Source organism: Tursiops truncatus, chromosome 1 (genome assembly GCF_011762595.2).
Source record: "Tursiops truncatus isolate mTurTru1 chromosome 1, mTurTru1.mat.Y, whole genome shotgun sequence".
NCBI lineage: Eukaryota > Metazoa > Chordata > Mammalia > Artiodactyla > Delphinidae > Tursiops > Tursiops truncatus.
The window spans coordinates 125141568-125164187 of NC_047034.1; the positions used below are offsets into that span (position 1 = coordinate 125141568).

A 22620-nucleotide genomic window follows, 5' to 3' on the forward strand; every position below is an offset into this window, starting at 1 on the left:
CCTGAGAATTAAATTGACAAAAGACATATTAACAGGAGAAAAGCATACACATTTATTTAAGGTTAGTTTTATATGACATGGAAGCCTTCATAAGGAAATGAAGGACCCAAAGAAGTGGCAAAACCTGAATGCTTATATACTGGATTGAATAAAGAGTGGCAAGTGTGGAAACATAACTAAAATAAATGAAGAAACTAAAGGAAGATAAGAGGTATTTTAACAATGTCTGTTAGTACAGAATTCTCCTGGCCTTGACTCCCATTTCTGGTGATAAGAATGTTTCTTTCCTCCTGGCACAGGGAGGGCAGATCTCACATTGGAGTTTTAGCTTCTGCTTTCAGGAAGAAAAAGGAGAATCAGAGTGCCTTTCTTGCACCCACTGTTTAAGTGCCTTTAACTCAAAATTATCAATATATCAAGGCAGCTTATTTTGGGTAGCACATCCTTAACCCCTTCATCTCCCCAATTTGGAAATTCCCCAGAAGTTTCACATATGAAAAGCTGAGTTGGAGGCCGAGGAGAGAAGGAACAGGTTACTAGCTGATTGGCAAAAGATCTTCAAAGGAAGAGAATAACATAGATAAAGCACTAATAAATAAGCAGAAAAGAAAAAAAAAAATCTAAGTATGTTTCCCCATATCCCTTTAAACCAGTCTCCCATCCCTGGGAATAGGTCAGTACAATTAAGAAAGAAAAAAGGTTAAGACTCATTTATCTGATGATTTATCTGATGGAGAGTGTTTATCTTGTCCTTTAAAAGGACAATAGTGTAGATTAGACATTATTTGTTCCAAGTGATTTACATAGAAACCACATTCTCCACAGATGATCACACAAGCTCCTCCTTGTTGGGCTATCAGTGTGTCCAGAGCACAAAGATTTTGGAGTTAAACAGAAGCTAAAGTATTAACTCTAATTGAAGTGCTTCCAGTATTTGCACATTAATGCTGAACTCTTGTTCTATCACTATGAAAAGATTTCAAACTGCCTTTTCCAGCTCATAAGTTCCAAAGCCTGGGGAAAGGGATCTCAATACTGAAAAGAATTTAGAATTGTGATACACAAGTGGGTTTTCTATGACTTCCTGCCTAGTACATTTAGTATGAATATGTGGCACTCTTTTAAGAACAAAGGTGCCTAAGTTTGTAATTTTATTTAAAGTAAAGTACCTGATGACAGAAGGCATCAGGCGTCCAAATCCACATTGTCCCGACTATCTAGATGGGAATCCTTCAAATACCTTGTCGTTACATAAGCCAAAAAGACCAGCAATGCTCATGGTTAAGGTCAGAGTGGAACTTTTGACCCACTAGGGTGGAGTTTGTTGTGTTTTGTCATCTGTCATATTGGCATCTGCACAACTCCATCTTCCACATATCCCCATCAGTCTGTAGGAATGGAACAGGTTGCAAAATATCTAATATAGGAGAGCTGCAGTTCAGCTTTGGTAGTTATGAGGCTTGCTTTTGTCACGTGGCCAACCTAGTCCAGAATTTTGGTCTACTTTGGTCTACAAAGACTACCCCATATGTAATCTTTGGCAGTGAGCATCCTAATTAGGGGAGCAGCTGAGCTGCTGAGCTACCCAAGATTGCACAAAGGTGTCTTGTGACCTAGCCACAATATTTGATGATCTGGCAAGTGTTTGTACCATAAGTGCTAGGACCATCTATAACCTTTGTGTGAGGCTTGAGCTTGTCACCTGTGGAATCAAACCACAGAGTCTGATTGAAGCATTGCCTTTGTACGTCACCTAGGACGGGTCAAGCACCATGACTGTTTTCAGTGCAAAGGGAAAAATTCCCTTCTAATGACTTCATCTGAGCAAAGGATGGTCCTTGAGATTCTATAGAGATGTTTTTCATGCCCAATGAACTCAGCAGAACGAGAAGTAGGTGATGTTGTTTACTTGGCTGTGGATACCATACACCTATTTTCTAGATCTGTTCTACCAGACGTTCACACTGGTAAGAACAAAAATTAGGTCAGGTTCTTTTGCATGATCTAGATGTTGACGTAACGAGTAATTAGACTGGTTAGCTAATGTGGCTAAGGTTTGGGAAAACAATGTAAAGGAGTGTCAGGTCTGTCCCTGACCTATTGAGAAAATAGTAAGGGTTAATAAGAATGAGATGCAGTTTGAAAGAAAAGCCCTAGTGGAGGATCAGAGGGAGAATAGGACAGATTGGGACAAGTAATCTCAGTCAACCCTTAATATAATGGCCAAAGAAAGGGGAGGCTTCATTAAAAGGAAGAGGGTTGCTTTTATGTGTTTGTTTTTCTGTGGAGTTGGAAACTTAGTAGGGGAAGAAAATAGGTGGAAATGGAGTTTTTTAATCCATGTTCTTGGGAAAAGCTGTCTAATTCATGATGTCATCTGCTTCCAGGGCTTGAGAATTGATGCTAGAAATCATTACTTTAAGGTCATTTGTAAGAATGGTCCTCCACTGGTCCTGGGACTGCTGATCTGGGTCTAGTTTGGTGTCACTCATGTGAATTCATCAAAATTCTTCTATTTTGATGGCAGTGTAGGTGGTTAGGAATACTTCATAAAGTCCTTCCCAATGAGTGACAGTGTGTACTTTCTTTTAGAAGCCTTGATATACCCCCGATCTCCTGGTGGAAAGGATGGCGAGGCTAGTTAGTTGGTGGAGGCCATGCTTTCTCACCTGTTGATGATGTGCTCCAGGTGTACCAGGCAATTCTTGTATGTAGCTAGTCTTAACATCAAATTGTTCTCTTAAGTCTCCATAACATTCACTCAATCTGGGAATGGAAGGTTAGAGACGCCAGAAGGCAAAGGGCAGCCAAACATTATTTCAAAATGGGTTAATCCAGGTCTACTATTTAGAGTATTCCAGATTTTTATAAGGACAGTGGGTAATGTTTAAGTCCAGTTTCTTGACAGACTTTTCCTAAAGTCCTTTTTATGTCTGGATTTTTACATTCCACTTGCCATGATGATTGAGCATCCTCAATCATCAGGTAGGAAATTCTGATGAGTATGCCAGAGTTTTTGCAAGTGAGTGGTTTATTTCTGCTGTAAAACTAATTGCTTGATCTGATTCAATTTGTAAAGGAATGCCAAAACAAAAAATAATCTGTTATTCACTTCTTTACCACTACTGTAAAGTAAAGTGGCATCAGCACATCTAATGGATAGCATTCACTCTATCCCACTGAACATACAGACAATTACCACCAGTGGGAATAGCCTAAACCTCTAAATCCATCTGGAGTAATACAAGGGGCGTGTGGACCTTGGAAGACTTCCTAAGGTATGTTGGCTTCTAAAATTTGGTGAGATTACAAGTAGTGCACTGGGAGATAACTGAGTCATAAATTTTATGAATGCCAGAGCAGAAACAAGTATCTTTTAGTTCTTTGACTATCCCCCATCTGCACATATGTCCCATCTTATGGGAGATCCGTGCAAGCCAAAAGGTCAGAAGAAAGGGGGCCACACGAAGTCTGTTTGGCCCGATGTAAAACGTGTCTGACAATTGGCACTTTTTTGTATTCATTTGTCTTTTTTCAGACTGAGGAGTACTTGTCTGATAATCAATAATATCAGCCACAGATAAAGGCAGGTTTATAAATTGGGTGGAGAAAGGGTGGGGATCCGTTTTAGGCTGTATATTTAGCAGCTCTGTCAGCCCTATCATTCCCTAGAGATGTACAATAGTATCAGTCTCCTTAATACAGACTGGACAATGGAGGTGAATAGCCTCTCACAGGGCAGCCATTGGCAATAGGAGTACCAGCAGGGTTTAAGAATCTGTGGGAGGGCTTCCCTGGTGGCGCAGTGGTTGAGCGTCCGCCTGCTGATGCAGGGGACACGGGTTCGTGCCCCGGTCCGGGAAGATCCCACGTGCCACGGAGCAGCTGGGCCCATGAGCCATGGCCACTGAGCCTGCGCGTCCGGAGCCTGTGCTCCGCAACGGGAGAGGCCACAACAGTGAGAGGCCCGCGTACCGCAAAAAAAAAAAAAGAATCTGTGGGATTTCTAGATTGTGCCAACAGCATGGCAGACTCGAAAAGCATATCTCCAGTCAGTAAATAGGAGCATTTTTTTCCCCTTGTCAGCGTGCAAGCTCTAGTGAGATCTGTAAGCAGCCCAGGCTGATATTACAGTGGCAAAGGGTACACCCCAAGCATTTCATGTGGGAAAACAGTTATTATGTTTTCCCAGAAATTGTATCTACAAGAGCCATCACAAAATAGAAGTAAGTCTGGGCTGTCTAAAGGGGGCATCTAAGAGGTCTTCTCCTTGCTTTGAAGCCATTATATATGTAGTTGCAAGGCAATCACGTGGAATGGACTGAGGCTCTCTGTCAGCCGGGGGGTGGTAGAGTAGCCAGATTTAAAGTGTTACAACAATGTAGGATGACGGAGGGATTGCAGTTAGGGCTTATTCGTAGGTGGTCTGCCACCATGTAGAGAGATGCTATGTCTTACGAACTTGTAAGAGAGTATGGGGAATATGCTTATTCTTAAATTAGGCACGTACTGTAAGAGTACTGGCTTTGTCGTTTAGGGCAGCATCTGAGGCTACAACATGCAGGCATGGGGCATCCTCCCTGCCACAAGGTCCAGGGACATGAGAAATATTCTTTTTTTTTTTTTTTGCGGTACGTGGGCCTCTCACTGTTGTGGCCTCTCCCATTGCAGAGCACAGGCTCCGGACGTGCAGGCTCAGTGACCATGGCTCACGGGCCTAGCCCCTCCGCGGCATGTGGGATCTTCCCAGACTGGGGCATGAACCTGTGTCCCCTGCATCGGCAGGTGGACTCTCAACCACTGCGCCACCAGGGAAGCCCCATGAGAAATATTCTTTAGGACGTATGAGAGGTTAAAGGTTGTCCTGCAGCAATCCCATTATTTTTTCATGGCAATATCTGTGAAAAGGTTTGTGAAAATTAAATAAGCGAAGAGCTGGGGGTGTGGACAATGTTAATTTTAAGGCGTCAGAGGAAGTTAATGCCTCTAGGGGCCAGGAAATATACTCTGAGGTAGTATCTGGAGGAGAGCATATAGGGGTTTAACAAGGGCAGAAAAGTGATGAGTCCATTGGCGGCAATAGCCAGCTGCCCCTGGAAATTTATGCAGCTGCTTTTCTTGTTTTGGGAGAGGGGATGAACGAAATTGATTCAAGGCATTTTAGAGAGAGCTTTTGAGTGCCCTGAGATATTTCCTGTCCTAAGTAGGTAACGGTTATTTGCACCCATTGAAGTTTAGACTGGGAGGCTTTATGGCCTCCTTCAGCCAGTGCCTTTAGGAGAATGACGGAGTCTATAAGAGCACCCTGTTCAGTCTGGTTAGAGAGTGAAAGGTCATCAACATATTGAATAAGAGTGGAACCTTGGGTCAAGGCTACAGAATCTAAATCAGCTTTAAGGACTGGGAAAAGTATTAAGGGAGACCCACACTATCCCTGAGGTATGGAAGTCCATGTCAATCATCTTCCTCTAAATGTAAATGCAAAAAGAAATCGTGGGTCAGAATGCAATGGAACCAAAAAGAAACCTGAGCAGACATCAACTACTGTAAACCAGGCTTCATCAGCAGGAACTGAGGTGAGAATGGTACCCGGATGAGGACTATGGGGTGGAGGAATTACAAAGGAGTTTGAGGCTCTTAGATCTTATGCAAATCGATACATTTAATTTCCATCTGAATCAAATTTCCCTTCTTTCTTTACTGGCAAGATTGGGGCGTTATAGGGTGAGGAAGTAAAGATAAGGACACCCTGATATAAAAAAGAGTCTATTATAGGTTTAATTCCTCACTCTGCATCTCCTGAGAGGGGCTACCAGGCCACCGATGGGAAAGGTTTTTTCCTTTTCCTGGCTCTGCACAAGCTCTGTGCTCCACAGCAATCCAATCTCATCTGCATGTGAAGCCCAGAGACTAATTGGGACAACTTTAAGGTTGCCTCCTCTTCAGAGGATTTAAATTGAGATGAGATTTCCTTAGGGAAACTAGGAAGCTTGAGGTTTAGTCTGAGGGTGGGGGGGGGGGGGGGGGGAAGAAAACTGCCTTTTTATTACATTGTATGGTGGCATTAAAGTTACATAACAAATCTCTGCCTAAAAGATTTGCTGGTGAGGAGTCAGAAATTAGAAAAGTATAATGGGAGTTGACAGCCTAAGGATATTGGGGTGGCCTGAGATGTGGACAATGGAACAGGCTGTCCAGGGACTCTGACACCTAGAATAGAATCAGAGGTGACAGGTAGTATTAAATCCTCTGAGCAGATGCTAGAGAGACTCACACCAGTGTCAATTAAGAAGTCCAGCTTCGAATCCTCTATTTTAAGTTTAATAGTGGGTTCTGCAGTGTGACTGAGGATTGGCTGACCCTGTCAGTTGATGGAGTATTTATTGTCCCAGAGGAAGGAGGAAATGAACCTTCTGATGGTGCTGGGGCTTAGGGAAAAGGTTATTTGAGCTTTTTTTCTTTTAAGTTAAGGATAATTGTCCTTCCAATGTCCTGGCTTCTCACAGTATCTGCAAATACAGGGAAGGCTATGTGATTGGTGAGAAAAATGAGTGGACTTTGAGTTACCCTTAGAGTCATCATTTTTGTTTTTGTAAAGACTCAATGTGCCCATCAAGGTCTGTTCATTTTAGTTTCTTTTTTGTCTTGTTTTCCTGCGTGCTATCTACAAAGAACTATGTAGTTGCTTCTATAATAATGTTAAGAGACCGAACTGCCCAGCCAATGACACTATTTTGGATTTATCTCTCCATATCAGAGAGAAGATTTCCAACCAAGGCAGAAATTAAAAGATGTTCTAGACTCCAGAGTTTACTGCAGCGTGCCTTTGCAAAGTCTATATAAAGCGTTCCACCAACGTTTTAAGATGTTCCTCTTTCTCTGAGCACATAATTCAACCTGAGACCAATTTACCTTAGGGGGAGGCCTCCATTATCCCCACATCAGGCCTTGAATGTTGGTCTGGCTGAGCCTTTTCCTGTTATTTGCAGGAGGGCCTGGGAGATTCTGGTCACCTGTTTCCTCTGGGGAAGTGTTGGGGGAGGATTTCCCACCTGAGGCCATCTAGCCTGATAATTACAGTATAATCAAGGGTGGAAGAATGTCCTTTAATAGCCAGTCCAAGTCCCTAGAGTGGGGCTGTGAAAGGCCACTAATCTTTCTAACTCTTCTCTAAATTTGGTAGAATCTTCTGAAAGTGGTGGCAAAAAGGCTTTGGAATTTAAAAGATCTGGTGCTGTCCAGGGAAGCCAAATTCTTTGCTGTGGAGGTCCAGGATACATCTTCATGGGACATTGCACAGGAAGGCCTAGAGATGACTGAGTTTAATTACAGAGCCCCAGGAAGTAAGAGGGGTTGTAAAGTACTGCAAAGTGATCCCGGCTGTGAGCTCCTGGAGCCTGTGCCAGATTTATTTCCTGGCTATCAGTGTTTATACAAATAACCTGTATATTCCAGGCCTGAAGATCAGGCTACAGCACTTCCTGTAAATCTTGCAGGGAAGGGCAACTTAAAGCAGGTATCTGGGCGTTTAAGGGATTTGGGGGGGTAGTTGGAGCAGTTCTGGGGGAAAGTTGAAGGAATTTGCTGAGGAGATGGGGCCAGATTTTGAGGACAGGGGTTTGAGGCAGGGGGTCCACAGATCTAATATATCTGTGGTCAGGGACAGGTAGATGGAGACAAAGGGAGTATAGGTGGGTAGAGAAGGAAGATTTATAGTGGGTGTGGATTTTAACTTTTGTTTTTAAACCTGTTTTCTGTTCTTTAATCTTTTTAAGGGAGTCTCTAAGGCTAGCCGATAAAATCCGTTGTGTCCTCTTTTTAATTTGATCTTCCCATAGAAACCAATGGGATATTTGTTTAGGATGAGAGCTCTGTAAAATTTTTTTGAATAAAGAAGTTTTTCCAATTCAAAGGATCCATCATCTGGTTATTGACAAATATGATCTTCAAGGGTATGTTTATTTCAATAGCAACTCAATCCAATAAGCCTTTTTATGGAAAGACCAGAGGTAATTTTCTAGGCACAGACACAAGACACATCCCCAAAGCAGGTCTAGAAGATGCAGCCCGCAAAATCCAAGAAGTTTCACTCTAAGAAAGCAGAGATCCTCATTGTCACGGGAGGTAAGAATAGCGTTTGTGAAAATTGTGACTCCAGTCTCCCACAAGAATTTGAGATTCCTCTAGTCGCAGACCTACTAGTTTGTGACACTGGGTAGGCAATACTAGGAAGGGGCTTTCCCAGCACTAGGGAGATAAAGGTCCCTTATGGACTGGGATCCTTTATTAAGACAAAATCCCTGAAAGCTGTCATGGTTGGACAAAGAAACTGCTGCATGTCACTTCTTGTCTTGGGTTCCCAGCCTGTGGGCAGGTCACTTGAGGCAAACCCAACTGGCAGAGACCAGAGAGAATATTCTCACTGGTCACAATGCCAAGCTCTCAGGACATAAAACAACATGAAGAGAGAATCTGATCCAGCTGTTGTTGTTGTTTTTATCTGTGACCCACAGCAAAGTTTGTCTAAACAGATGCTGATCTGGTGAGAACTATAAACTAGTCAGACTGTGAGGCCAGCTCGAACAACAGCCTTGTGAGACCTATACCTCTGTTTTACCCTATGAATCTCCTCTTTATGACAAATGACATAGAAACAGAGACAAAGGAAAACTATCTCTGGGAAGCAGGAGATCAACAGAAAACAAGAGTACTCCAAAGAGAAAACATTAGAGGTGCTATGTACAAAAAACTAGTTCACACCAATGGTTTTCCCTGCCAATCTGAACTTGAAAAGAGAAAAAGACAAAGGGAGACTCATCACTCTTGCCCTCCCACCCAGATCCTACAGGTGGAGATTTGGGAGAGAGTGACATAGTAAGAACTCTTACCAACTTCCAGCGTTTGTCAAATGTCCCAGGATCTCTCAGCTTCAGCCCCGAGAGTGATAAGCAGTGACCCAGTCAGTACTATCCCATCTTCACTGCCAGAAACGGTAGGGGAGGCAAACGCTGTAGGGGAAACATAACTAAAATGAAGAGACCAAAGGAAGATAAGAGTTATTTTAACAAGGTCTGTTAGTACAGAAGTTTCCTGGCCTTGACTCTCATGTCTGGTGATAAGAATATTCCTTTCCTCCTGGCACAGGGAGGGCAGCTCTCACATGGGAGTTTTAACTTCTGTTTTCAGGAATAAAAAGGGAAATCAAGTACCTTAATTTCACCTGCTCTTTTTCAAGTGATTTCAACTCAAAATAATATGTCAAGGTGGCATATTTTGGGGTGACATGTCCGGAAATCCCTTCACTTTTCTTCCTGTGTATGTATGGTCATACCTTCCTAAGCTTTTTTTTTGCATGCAATTTTTTAAATTGGAAATTTGTAGATAATGTATTGCAGCAACTCTGGATTCTTATCCCCTCCGGGGTAGTTGTTGTTGCTGATTTTTTTTGTTTCTGTAATGGCTTGCCTGGATTAACTCTGTAGAGTCTGTCTTCCCGGCAGTGTGTAGCCGCTGACGCCTTTGTTCAGGGTATTTTTTTGTTTTTTATTTAATATACTTTTGCTTTATTTTTAAGTCTGACTCCCTAGGGGTCAGCCTAACTTAATGGTCAGTCAATGATTGATTAGAGGTTGTACATAAACATCTTGAACCAGTAAGGTTTCCACCCTTTGCTGTGAAGTTGCGTGTGTTTTAAGGAATGTCATCAAAGTTCAGGCAGTTTACAGTCTGCTCTAGCTTATTCTTTCTGCATACTCAAGACTTCACATTCATCAGGGACAAGTAGATAGCCAGGGCCCTATCTGGTCTTTCCTCTGTGAGGGCATGTCATTGAGCATGCGTACATCTGCTTCCAAATCACCAGGGCTAAGTGGACACTTCTGAACCCCTCTATCACTCTCTTGATCTCTGGATTTCCCTTTTAATTTTCTAGCTGGTCTGTCAATCTCTCACTTGCCCAAGCAGTATTGACACCTCAGGCAGCCTTCTTAAATTGTTTGCTATTATCCCTGGATTCTCCTGTTATCATTTTTGACAATGCCCTTGTGTATTTGTGCTTCTCTCCAGAGCAAATCAGCCCCCTCTAGTAAGAAGGCTGCGATTCCTCACAGCTTGCCTGGCCCTTATAAAAGTACTGAGTAGCAGAGCTGGGTGGGGAATGGCAGAAATCCCAGGATAAAATACACAGACTCCCAGTATTCTTAATGATGCTTAGTTTTTCTTAAATAAATGCTTCTCAATTAGATAGATGCCTTTGGTCAATTTCCAAAATCCTGGAATGGCTGTTTTTAACAGCTTTGTCTGATTTTGTATTTGCTTTTTAGGGAGAGGGTTTGCCTACTGCCTCACTCAACCTTTCCAGAAGTCCCACCTCACATTCAAAATTTTTGCTTTGGGCCAGAGGTCATTGTAACGTTTCATTATGACATGTGAAAAAGGGAAAGATATGCAAGACTTATGAACAAGCTTATGAATGAGGAGATACATCATATTTTTTTAATAAAAAGATTCAATATCAAAAACATTGAACTATAGATAAAATGAAATTCCAATTAAAATATTGAAACAGGAGGGAAGGGGGCAGGGCCCAACCTTTGAGAGAATGACATAGCCAGAGGACATGACATAAACTGATTAGAGCCAAATGGGTCCAAGATGGCAGACAAGTCGACTTCCATTAGACCTTGAGCCTCAGTATACGCTCACTGTAACACATCAGTAAGCTAAATGACACATCCACAGGCACCATGACAGTTCCAAGACCAACCATAAGGATCAAAAAGTGGGCGGTGGCCCAATTCCTGGAAATCCCTGCCCCTTCCTGAAATAGCTGGAATACTCCTTCCACTCATTAGCCTATAAAATTAGGCACTCCTATAAAAACTGACAACCCCATACTCTGGTGCTTTTCTCACCTTCTGAGATGGCCCACACTCTGTCTGTAGAGTGTGTTTCTCTCTAAATAAATCCACTTCTTACCTATCACTTTGTCTCTCACTGAATTCTTTCTGCGATGAGACATCAAGAACCTGAGCTTCATTAAGTCCTGAAACCAGGTGTGTGACCTCAGTTGGAAGACCTCAACTGGAAGACAGTTTTGACTGGGTTTGAATCCTAGCTGTGTGGATTCAAGTCCCAATCAGGAGTTTGGCTGGGTTCAAGTCTCAATCTGAAGTGCACGGTTTCAATATCAGCGGGGTTCTTGATGGAACATGATTAGACAGTGTAGATATTGACACAGGAATAAGCCAATGGTAGAGGTTAGAAAGGCTACAAACAGATTGTGTAGGCAGAATTCTACGAATGACTCCCCTTGGACCGAGGTAGAATATGAAATGTCCTTTCCATGATTACATTACATTATATGAAAAAATAAAGATTATCTAGGTAGGCCTGGTCTAATCAAATGAGCCCTTTAAAAGTAAAGAATTTTCTCTGGTTGGTGGAAGAAGAGAAACTCAGGGATTGGAAGGCCGAGAAGAATTTGACATGGAATTGCTGACTTTGAAGATGAAGGGGGCACAGGACAAGGAATGTGGGTGGCCCTGAGCTGCTGAGAGTGGCCCCAGGCTAACAGCCAAGGAAATGGGGACCTTACTCTTATAGCCTCAAGGAACTGAATTCTGCCAACAACCTGAATGAGTCTGAAAGCAGATTATTCTCCAAAACCTCCAGATAAGAGCCCAGCCCAGCCAACTCTTTGATTTCAGCTTTGAACCCAGCCAAGGCTGCCTAGACTTCAGATCTACAGAGCTGTGAGATAATAAGTGGGTGTTGTTTTAACCTGAAAATTTTGTGGTAATTTGTTATGCAGCAATAGACAACTAATACACAGCCCTATATTTATACAAGTATTTGATAGATGACAGAGCTGGCTTTGCAGATTCTTGGTGAAAGATCTCTTCAATGAGTAATTCTGGGACAAATGGTCATACATATAGAATACAAAAAGGTTGGATCTCTACCTCAAAATGTGACAAGCAAATAGAAATTTTCCATGTAAGGAATTCCTTAATGAAAGATGTAAAACACATAAAACGATTGAAAATTCAAGTATGCAAAAAATTTTAAATTCTATTTATCAAAGGTCAACATTGAACAAAGAAAAAAGAAGGAAAGGACAAGAAGTCTTAAAAGCAGGAGTGTACAGTGTCTCAAGAGTTCCGAGAGAAGCATGTTTGTAGAAAGGAAGTTGCCATCTTTGTTGAATTCTACTGAGGGGGGAATTCGAGATGTGCACTGGATTTGAAGACACAAGGAACACTGATGACCAGAACAAGAGCATTTCAATGGAGTAGGAGGAAACCCAGGGTAGTGCGCGGACAGCTGTGTCTCTTGTTCATCACCCTTCCAGAAAACACCACACCTTCCTAGATGCCTAAAACGCCCTATCACTTGCATATTCACAGCTCTCCTAAAATATCTGAACATGGTAGTGACAGGTTCTAGTTGGCTTTTATTCTGTAACAGAACAAGTAGAATTATGATCTGTATCATGATTTACTTAGCTGATATCACATGCTTTTGAGAATTCTATCATTTTTCTGACATTTCTTCATCTCTAGCAAGATGAGAAAGAGAGAAACCATAACAAAATTGTGGCCATCTCTACAGTCAAAATAGGTCTTAGTTGTTTCTAGTCAAGCCGAACTTTCTGGAGGGTCAAGGGATGGAAATTTGAGGTGCATTTTGCCGTGCTGAAATCTTACACTATATGTATGTGTGTGTGTATATATATATATATATGTATATATATATATATGTATATATACATATATATATGTATATATATATGTATATATATATATATATATATACACACACATACATATAGTATATATATATGGTGTAAAAACCCTGAAATTAATCCCCCCCCTTCTTCCTCTCATTGTACCTTGCAATGTTGACTCAACTGGTCATTTTGACCCCACTAATTCCATAAAAAAAACAACTCAGGATAAGGGGGCGCAGGGGATGGGAGAGAGGACCAGTCGTGTGCTCCCTAGGGACTGGTTGTATCTCAAACCATGGAATCTTGAAAATATTCCCCTTCCTCAAAATTATTCTCCTCCAACCAAAATAGCTCCTAAACTATAGAAGCTCTGGATGTGCAAAAGGATTTCAAGATTTCACTAATGAAGATTATAATTAAAATATTTAAATGGGTTTTTAATTTTCTTTCTGGGCTATGCTATTTCCTAGTCCTCTCGAGGAGCTGCTATTGTTCAATCCTGACAGAATTCTCTGTTAGAAATTATAGCCTGCTGCCTTTCAGCATCTTCATTAAAATGCAATGCTGCCAGATATATCTGCATGCATATGAATGAAGCATCTATAGAATAATTAAGTCATGAATAACACATTGCTGAGCATGGCTTTTCCTGAATAGGGAAAGACTATTATTTATGAACCAGAGATTTTATATTATATGAAAAAATAATTGGCAATAACAAGTATTATTTGAAGACACATTAATTTAAATTATGATTGCCCTTCTATAGACTCCATTTTTAATAAAACAGCATTTACATTAGAAAATGGATGTGAATTTATGTGCCATTTTTCTTTATTTTGCTCAAAAGGCCACCTGAAAGCTTTTTGGCAATGGGGATTGCATAATTTGAGAATCTTGAGGTCTTTTACAAACAAAAGGTCATTAGCATCACAGCGACTTCATAGGCCTGGGTTCAAACTAATAGCTACATATCAATGGAAAAACATAGATACTGTTCACAAGCAGTACTTAGGCTTTTTCAAGGAACACTGTGGAAGCAAAAGCTGAGCTCCCCTGAATCCACCCCTCCCCCATGCAGTGTGTTTGAATCAAGAAACAGTTCTTTTCCAAAAGCCCCAGTTTAGCAATGACCACATTCTAAAGTTAAACTGTGCTGTAGTTTCAGCACTGCTTAATGTTTAGCTCTGGGCTCTCCTGAGACCTTTAGCCACAGTGCACTGCGTGCTAAAGTACAGAGGCAGAGGAAGAGTAAGTGAGAAGACATGAGAAAGACCAGAGAGGGAAAAAAAGGACACAAGGCTCAAGGTGAAAAGAGAAAGGAAACATCTCTTCCTTCTTGACCTCCCTCAGGTCCCTTGGTTGAGTCTCTTTCTTGGTCATATCTCTTTGTGATTCATTTCACATTTGGTCTTTCTTCTGCTTCTTTTTAAAAGACAACACACCCAGTAAAGTCTCAGTAAAGTCTCCCTGAGGAAGGGTCAGAGTCAAATGTCAACAGAGCAAATAAGCCTACCATCTAGTTAGTCCCCATGGCAGTCAAAGGACCTGTTTCAAATCTGGGGAACCCGTTTCCTCTTTTCCTTTTTCCCTCACAGGTGCCTCAGTCCACCCTGCTCCCTTTGTACCTGGGTCACAGCATCTTCCCCTCTAATGCCCTGTCCATAATCTCCCATCCCCCCATCCAATGCCCCACCCTGCCTTTCTACCCTCCCCAGCCCTACCCAAGTACAAGTACACTCCCTAAACCATCTCTGATTAAGTCATTTCTCTGATAAAAATTCCACAGCGGTTTCTCATGGTGCTCAGGATCAATTCCAAACCACTCAACATGATTCAAACGCCCTGCAGGTCCTGGCCACAGACCACATCTCCAGATCCTTCTGCAGAGCCTTGAACGGTCTGCTCTCTCCAGTCTAAATGAATTACTCACCACTTTTTGAGTTCATCTGTTCCATGTCTTCAGACATACTGTTTCCCTAACTGACATCTATTCCTCCTTAAACATTCACCTCAAAGGCCCGCTAGACCTGCAAGCGTTCCCTGACCATCCCCACTCCCACTCGTTTTGATGTCCCCCATGGCACTCTGAGTATCACATTTATATCTCAAGGAAAACCCTTTCTTACTCTTTACTATAATTGTTGATTTGCTTGTCTATTTTCCCCACTATAGTCTCCTTAAAAGCAGAAAATATTTTCTTGGACTTTGTGTTCCTACCACCTGTCCCAGTGTATAGTATTAAAAGTCCCTTGAATGAAAGAACTACATATAACATAAGGCAGAATGAGGTAGATGCTGTCACCTTCTGCCTTATATGGCAGTGAGTAAAAGCATAGCTTCTTGGAGACCAGAAGGCTTGGGTTCACACTGTGACTCTACTATTTACTAAGTGATGATAAGTTATCTTATTCCTCTGATCCTCTGTTTCCTAATTTGTAAGGTAGATATATACACTTGTTTTTTTACAGAGTTATTTTGAAGATTAAATTAAATAAAAGAAATTAAATGTTTAGTGGGAGGACTGGCACATAGTATGCAATGTGTAGTGGTGGCTGTTAGTGTTGTCGTTACTCTTTTTATTACTATCAAAGCACAGCCAATAAAAACTTAAAAGGCCATTTGGGGTGGGGTGGGATATATTTACCTTCATTTTAAAGATTCATTGTATCATTAAAATAGAATACAAGACTCCCAGGTAATCCACAATGAAACATCATAACTAAAACAGCATAAGCAGACTGGCAAGCCAATCTTATTTTGCCAACAAAAGTTTTGCCAACAAAACTTATTTTATTCAGTTCCTCTTCATGGTGTGGTGGGGAAAAGGATACTCTACTTTAACTGTAATCATTAAATCACATTTTTTTTGTTGTTGTTCCCACGTTCACCCAATACAGATCTTTCAAGAGGCATTGCACTTAGCACTGAGTGACGAGTTTAAACAACATTGAATACTAGGACATATCCTGATCTCTGAGTAGAAGGTCTGGCTTAACTATGGCATTGGCCAGCCGTGTGATCAAGGGTAAGTCACACCTATTCGGGTAGCTGTTGTTTCTTCATCTATGTAGTTAGAAAAGTGGACTATCAGATCTCTAAGGTTCCTCACTTCACCAAAATCATGATTACAAGTGGAAGCGTGGCCCCTACTCTACAAAAAAATTGTAATTAAACTATCAAAGTATAAGCGACCTGGTATTGCCCATTTTGTCCCCTCTCCCTGCTGTTCTCAGGATACTGCCAGACTAATACTCAGTTTTCGTGTAATGGAATCCCCAGAATGTGGAAGGTGGAGAAAAAACAAAAGCTAAATGGGTGGTTATCTGGAGGAGAGCAGAGAGAGCTGCAAACTGATAGAGCAGGTGGGTGGAGAGGAAGGATGTGGGAGCAAGAAGAGTTGGGGGAGGAGACTGAGAGAGTATAGGGATGGGATGGCATAAATGAGGGGAAAGTTACAGGGCACTGCAGGAGGTAGCTGGGGATCTTCATGAGTTGCCATAAAATATAATCTCCATTCCTACTTATGTTCTTCAAGACAGACAAGTGAAACAGAGTCAGGGCTTCCCTGGTGGCGCAGTGGTTGAGAGTCTGCCTGCCGATGCAGGGGACACGGGTTCGTGCCCCGGTCCAGGAAGATCCCACATGCCTAAGAGCGGCTGGGCCCATGAGCCATGGCCACCGAGCCTGTGTGTCCGGAGCCTGTGCTCCGCAACAGGAGAGGCCACAACAGTGAGAGGCCCGTGTACCGCAAAAAAAAAAAAAAGATTCAGAAGGTCTGTACTTCCTTGAATGTAGCACCTCCTGAGGGATTGGACCAAATGGGTCAGAGCGTCAGTGGACTTACACCAATTAGTGAGAAAACAGAGAGAGGTACCAATTGATATGCCCACAAATATGCGTACTCTGAGTATGTGTTTAATTCTCACAGTAAAGGAGATGAATGAAGTATGATTTGAGGTGCCTTAAGAATACTGTAAAAAAATTAAAAGGTTGACATTTTAGAGATAAGGGAAAGAGAAAAGTGGTGAACTTCATTATCATCCAATGATAAGCCGTCAGGCCTAATGAAATCCATGTAAATGATATAATTGACAAAAGTAAAGAAAGTATTCCAATACTGTGGATGGAAAATTATTTCACAAACATGTGAGGATTACTCAAAAAGTTTAACTTTTTTTTTCCTCTCTTTTTTAACATATGTTAATAAGGCATGTAACTTAAGTCTATGTTTTTTAAAAGGTATGGCTACCTTTCTACTCAATGAGGCTGAATTTTTAAGGAGAATAAATATCAGTTAGGGAAACAACATAGTGAGGACATGGAACCTGATATACTCAAGGAATCATAAATCATTTAGTTAGACTAATTAGGGGAATAATAAGTATAATATAACAAAGATTATCCTGGTTGCAGAGTGTAGGATGGCATAAAAGGAAGCCTAGTTAGGAAACTGGGGCAATAATCCAGCTGGGAAACAATGGGAACGTGAACCAAACAATGTAATTGAGGATGAAGGGGGAACAAAAGACTTGGGTTCAAGTCCCAACATTCTCACCCTCTATACATATGATCTTGGACAAATTACTTCTCTAAATCTTAATTTCATAAACTAGAAAATGTGAATAAGAGTACATAGGGCTGCTGAAAGATTTTTAAAAAATAAGACATGCAAACCATTCAGCACAGTACCTGGACTGAAAAATATAGACATGGAAGTACTCAGCAAATATGTGGGAGTTAAACTATGAGGTTGTCCAAGTAGTAAGTATGGAGTAGACAAGGAGAGGGCCAAGGTTGCCTAGGTTAAGAGGGTGGATTTCTGACTCCTTAAATTCTAACCCTCCTGCTCTTCCAGAATTCCACTGCTTCTTCATGGAAGATAAGACACATACCATGTAAGTGATGACACTGCCACTACCAACCAGCTATTTGCTTCCTGGTAGCTCTGTCTATGGCTCATGTTTAGAACTAGCAGCAAGAAACAATAGGAAGAAAGCATAAGTGAAGGTGTGTGGTCTGCCTTCTTGATAAACCCCATTCCCCACCCGGCCTCATGAAGCTGTATGATTTTTCTCAGTGTTTCAGATAGGATGGAAAAATGAGGCCTGCTTTTTTGTGCTGTTTTGATTCTGAGGTTTAATTACTGTTGTTTCTGGGGAATTCATTGCTTTAATTAATAATGTGCCCTGAATCTCTTAAGTGAAGAATGCCATTGAAAACATGAATATGTAATGAGTACAGCCTTCTTTATCCCAGATGAGGAGGGTGGCTGTTACTTGGCTATCACCTCTCAGTGCAAGTACAAGGACCTCAGGTACTAAAAGGAGCTGGGCTTCAAGGTTTTATTTGCATGTCTGGTTTCTTTTTAGTTCAAGAGTTCTTTTGTTTTATTTAAAAGCTGGGTCTATTAACAAGGAAACCAGAGGGAAAAAAACAATCAACTTGCTTCGGTGCCCTTTCAGACCTCCTCTTAACTGCTTATAAATCAATAAGCTAATTTCTAAATCAGGGTTTCTCAATCTCAGCACATTTTGGACCAGATAATTCTTGCTTGTAAGAGGTTGTTTTGTGTATTGTAGGATGCTTAGCATATCCCTGGCCTCTAGTAGCATGTCCCATTCGCGACAATCAAAAAAGTCTCCAGAAGGAGGCAAGAATATACAATGGAGGAAAGACAGTCTCTTCAGCCAGTGGAGTTGGGAAAGCTGGACAGCTGCATGTACATCAGTGAAGTTAGAACACTCTCTCACACTATACACAAAAATAAACTCAAAATGGCTAAAGACTCATGTCACCATAAAATTCCTAGAAGAGAACATAGGCAAAACATTCTCTGACATAAATCATAGCAATGTTTCTTAGGTCAGTCTCTCAAGGAAATAGAAATAAACAAATAAGACCTAATCAAATTTATAAGCTTTTCCACAGCAAAGGAAACCAGAAACAAAATGAAAAAACAACCAAAGGAATGGGAGAAAAATATTTGCAAATGATGCAACCGAAAAGGGCTTAATTTCCAAAACGTACAAACAACTCATACAACTCAATAACAAGAAAACCAAACAAGCCAATCAAAAAATGGGCAGAAGACCTAAATAGACATTTCTCCAAAGAAATGTCTTGTGCCTATCTTGGCCAATAGGCACAAGAAAAGATGCTCAACATCGCTAATTACCAGAGAAATGCAAATCAAAACTACAATGAGGTACAACCTCACACCGGTCAGAATGGCCATCATTAAGAAGTCTACAAATAACAAATGCTGGAGAGGGTGTGGAGAAAAGGGAACCCTCTTGCACTGTTGGTGGGAATGTAAATTGATACAGCCACTATGGAGAACAGTATGGAGGTTCCTTAAAAAACTAAAAATAGAGCTACCATATAACCCAGCAATCCCACTCCAGGGCATATATCTGGAAAAAACTCTAATTTGAAAAGATACATGCACCCCAATGTTCATAGCAGCACTATTTATAATAGCCAAGACATGGAAGCAACCTAAATGTCCATCAAGAGATGAATAAAGATGTGGGGTGTGTGTGTGTGTGTGTGTGTGTGTGTGTGTATAAAATGGAATACTCCTTAGCCATAAAAAAAAGAATGAAATAATGCCATTTGAAGCAACATGGATGGACCTCGAGATTATCATACTAACTGAAGTAAGTCAGACAGAGAAAGACAAATACCATATGATATCACTTATATGTGGAATCTAAAGTATGACACATTTGAACTTATTTACAAAACAGAAATAGACTCACAGACATAGAAAACAAACTTATGGTTACCAAAGGGGAAAGGGGGTGGGGGAGGGATAAAATAATAGTTTAGCATATACAAACTAATATATATATATATATATATATATATATATATATATATATATATAAATCATTTTGCTGTACACCAGAAACTAACACAACATTATAAATCAACTATACTTTAATAAAAAAAAAAAAATGTCTCCAGGCCTTTGCAAATGTCCCCTGAAGGCAAAATTGTCATGGGTTGAGAACCACAGGTCTAAATGAAGGACTTAGTTTGCAGGACAGTGAAAGCAAGGCATATTAACAAGCAATAAACATATGTTCATTGAGGACTTGAAAAACACTGTGCTTGGTGTTGTAGGAAATACAAAAATGCTAAAGTATTATGTAACATTGGGAAAGTCCTTGGACCAGCGGTCTAGATCCACGTCTGCTGCTTACTAGTCATGGGTCCTTGAGCAATTCATTTATCCTTTCTGAGTTTCCTCATCTTACTAAGGAACAAGTGTGAGAAACGTAGGGTGCAGGAATATATGTATTTGCAATTGGATGAACAGTCTTTATAGTCTTATCTAAAGGTCTCTAGTAGTGAATCCAAAGTCTTTGTTTGCTAATCTGATCTGACTAACATTTTATTAATGACTTAAATGAATGAGGACATAATCGACATGTTGATCAAATGTAAACACAACATGCACTTGGAATGGCCATTAGCTGGATAAAAGCACCAGAACTGAAGACGATACTGAAAAGCCACATCTAAGCAAAAGGTATTTGCATACAGATAATGTAAAGTCATGCATTTGGACCCAGAAATTCACACCAGAGCACAAATACCAGATTGGGGAATTCAGTGTGTATGTAGGTGAGCAAGAAAGAGAGTAGTAGAAGATGAGATAAGAGATAAAGGAGTTCAAATTATATAGGGCCTCACATCTCATATTAAGAGAACTTTGTCATTTACTTGGAGTGAGGAGGAAAGTCATTTGAGGGTTTGAACAAAGGACTAACAGACTGGACCAAATTTTTATTTTATCAGATTACTTTGGCTGCTGCATTGAGTATAAATTAAATGGGGATAAGAACAGAAATAGGGAGACCAATGAGGAGGCTACTGCAGTAAACCAGGAGAGACACTGCAGTGACTTAGATGAGGTGTAGCAGGAAGATGTTACAGATTAGATTTGGGTTGTCAGAAAAAGAAGGGAGTCGATACTGACTCTAATCAAACAGAAGGATGGAGGGCCATGAACTAAGATGGGAAAGACCGAGGGAGCAGATTTTGGATAGGCAAGTTGAATGGTATAAATGTAACACGAAAAGAGAATAGCTGTGAAGGAGAAATTTGGCTCATTCTACAAAATTTTTGAAAAAAATAAACAAAACAAGATGTAGAGTTTACAGGTATGACCATCTGATTCTGGATAAGAAAGAATTGGCAAAAATGAAATGGGTAACCATGTGAAATAGTGACTTAATAATACCAACCTTAGCTCATACTTCCCATGAGCCAGCCACTGTCAAGGACTTTGCAATTATTATCTCATAATCCTCAAATCAGTCCTATTTTACAGATGAGCGAATCATAGCTCGTAAGTGATTAAGCTATCCAAAGGCTGGTCTAGGTTCAGATCGGCAAAACTGATAACTCTAGGTGAGCTAAGATTAAATTTTCTGCGGTTTTACTATTGCTTCAACTAGTAAGCAATGCAAAGATACACAGAAGAGCAAGATGGGAAAGAGATAAATCTCTCTCGTGACAACTTTATTTTTCAAGCATACCTAAAGTGGAGTAGTTTCAGCAGCTCATGTGCTGTGGAGATCCTCCAGGTTGGAAGAATCTGCAACACTGTACTTACCCTTCATTTCTTTTTAGTCTGGGAGAGAACCACGTCATTTAGACCCTAGTGTTGTGGTTCCAGAGTCAGAATTTCTGGTTGAGCCACTGTTACCTAATCCAATTATCTGCCTGTTTTGGCTCTTGCATGGCCAGTGTGCCCACTTGATTCTTCAGTGCAGCTGGTCTGGCCATGGCCTGCCATAGCAGTGAGCTAGGATTTGAGCCCAGGCAATCTGATTCCTGAGTCTGGTCTTAACAACTGCCCCACACTATCTGCACGTAAAAGCTTTCAAAAGGGACTCAAAATTCATTTGGAAAAACGTAGTGGAAGAAATTTAAACCTCAGATATGGCATGAACTAGGTAGCTAATAAAGCAACTTCGAATGTCTAAAACATAATACTACCTCTCTGCTAACCTGTTGGGTTGGTGAACTATAATAAAATGTAGGAAAGAACTGGAGAGGTGTTCTTGTTATATATTCCTGCAGAACGGAAATCTAAATTGCGACTACATCTCTACCATTGGGATGTCCTCCGTTCTACACCTTACTCAAATTTCTTGTCTCCAAGTAAACCATATGTGGTGTCTTCACACATATTGTTTCTGCTTCCAGAATACCTCCTCTTACCCTCTTTTCACCTGGATAACAACTACTTCACGACTGGAGTAAGACACCATCTTTTCTGTAAAGCCCTTTAGCATCCCATCCTCTATCCAGTCAGCTTTGACCTCTCCTTCCTCTCTGCTCCCAGAGACAGCCTCTTGGACCTGCCTCTTGCACATTGCAAAGTGCTTATCTGATTGTCATATGTATATTTATTTACTTACAGGTTTCCTCCGACAATATAGCCTCCTTTCCTTGGATTGCTGATAATATTTTTTCTGAGCTCTTTTCCAAGATACTGTTACAAAATGCTGTTGCTGACCATTTTGCATTCATCTGTGTAAGTATATTTCTGGCTAGCACATGCAGGATGAATTGGAAAATGAGATGGGGAGTGCAGGAATCCATATTTGAGGTCCTTGCAATAGTCTAAGGTGTAGAGGGTGAGAATGGAAAAGAAGAGGATTAAAGGAAAAATGCAAGAGATGTTGTGGAGGAAGGGTGAGAGACGTAAACATATGAGAATAAATAAAAAGTCTTTTTTAAATGAATGAATGTTTCTGAAAATATGGCTATAGAAACATTAAGTGAAACCCCTTCTAGAACAGCACACCAGAAAATGCTAGGAAAGATTTTTCTTAAAACAACAAAATTTTGAATGTATAACTCAGCTA

General features: G+C 40.8%; 1 long non-coding RNA gene across 4 annotated transcripts in view; it reads right to left on the reverse strand.

The window, feature by feature from the left end:
* The window catches only part of LOC117313955 (uncharacterized), a 188577-nt gene that overhangs the window by 107928 nt on the left and 58029 nt on the right, over nucleotides 1-22620 (reverse strand). For all 4 annotated transcript variants that reach the window (XR_012324335.1, XR_012324332.1, XR_012324333.1 and 1 more), the window contains exon 3: nucleotides 8889-9008. This is a non-coding gene — a long non-coding RNA (uncharacterized lncRNA). The remainder of the gene's footprint in view (nucleotides 1-8888; nucleotides 9009-22620) is intronic.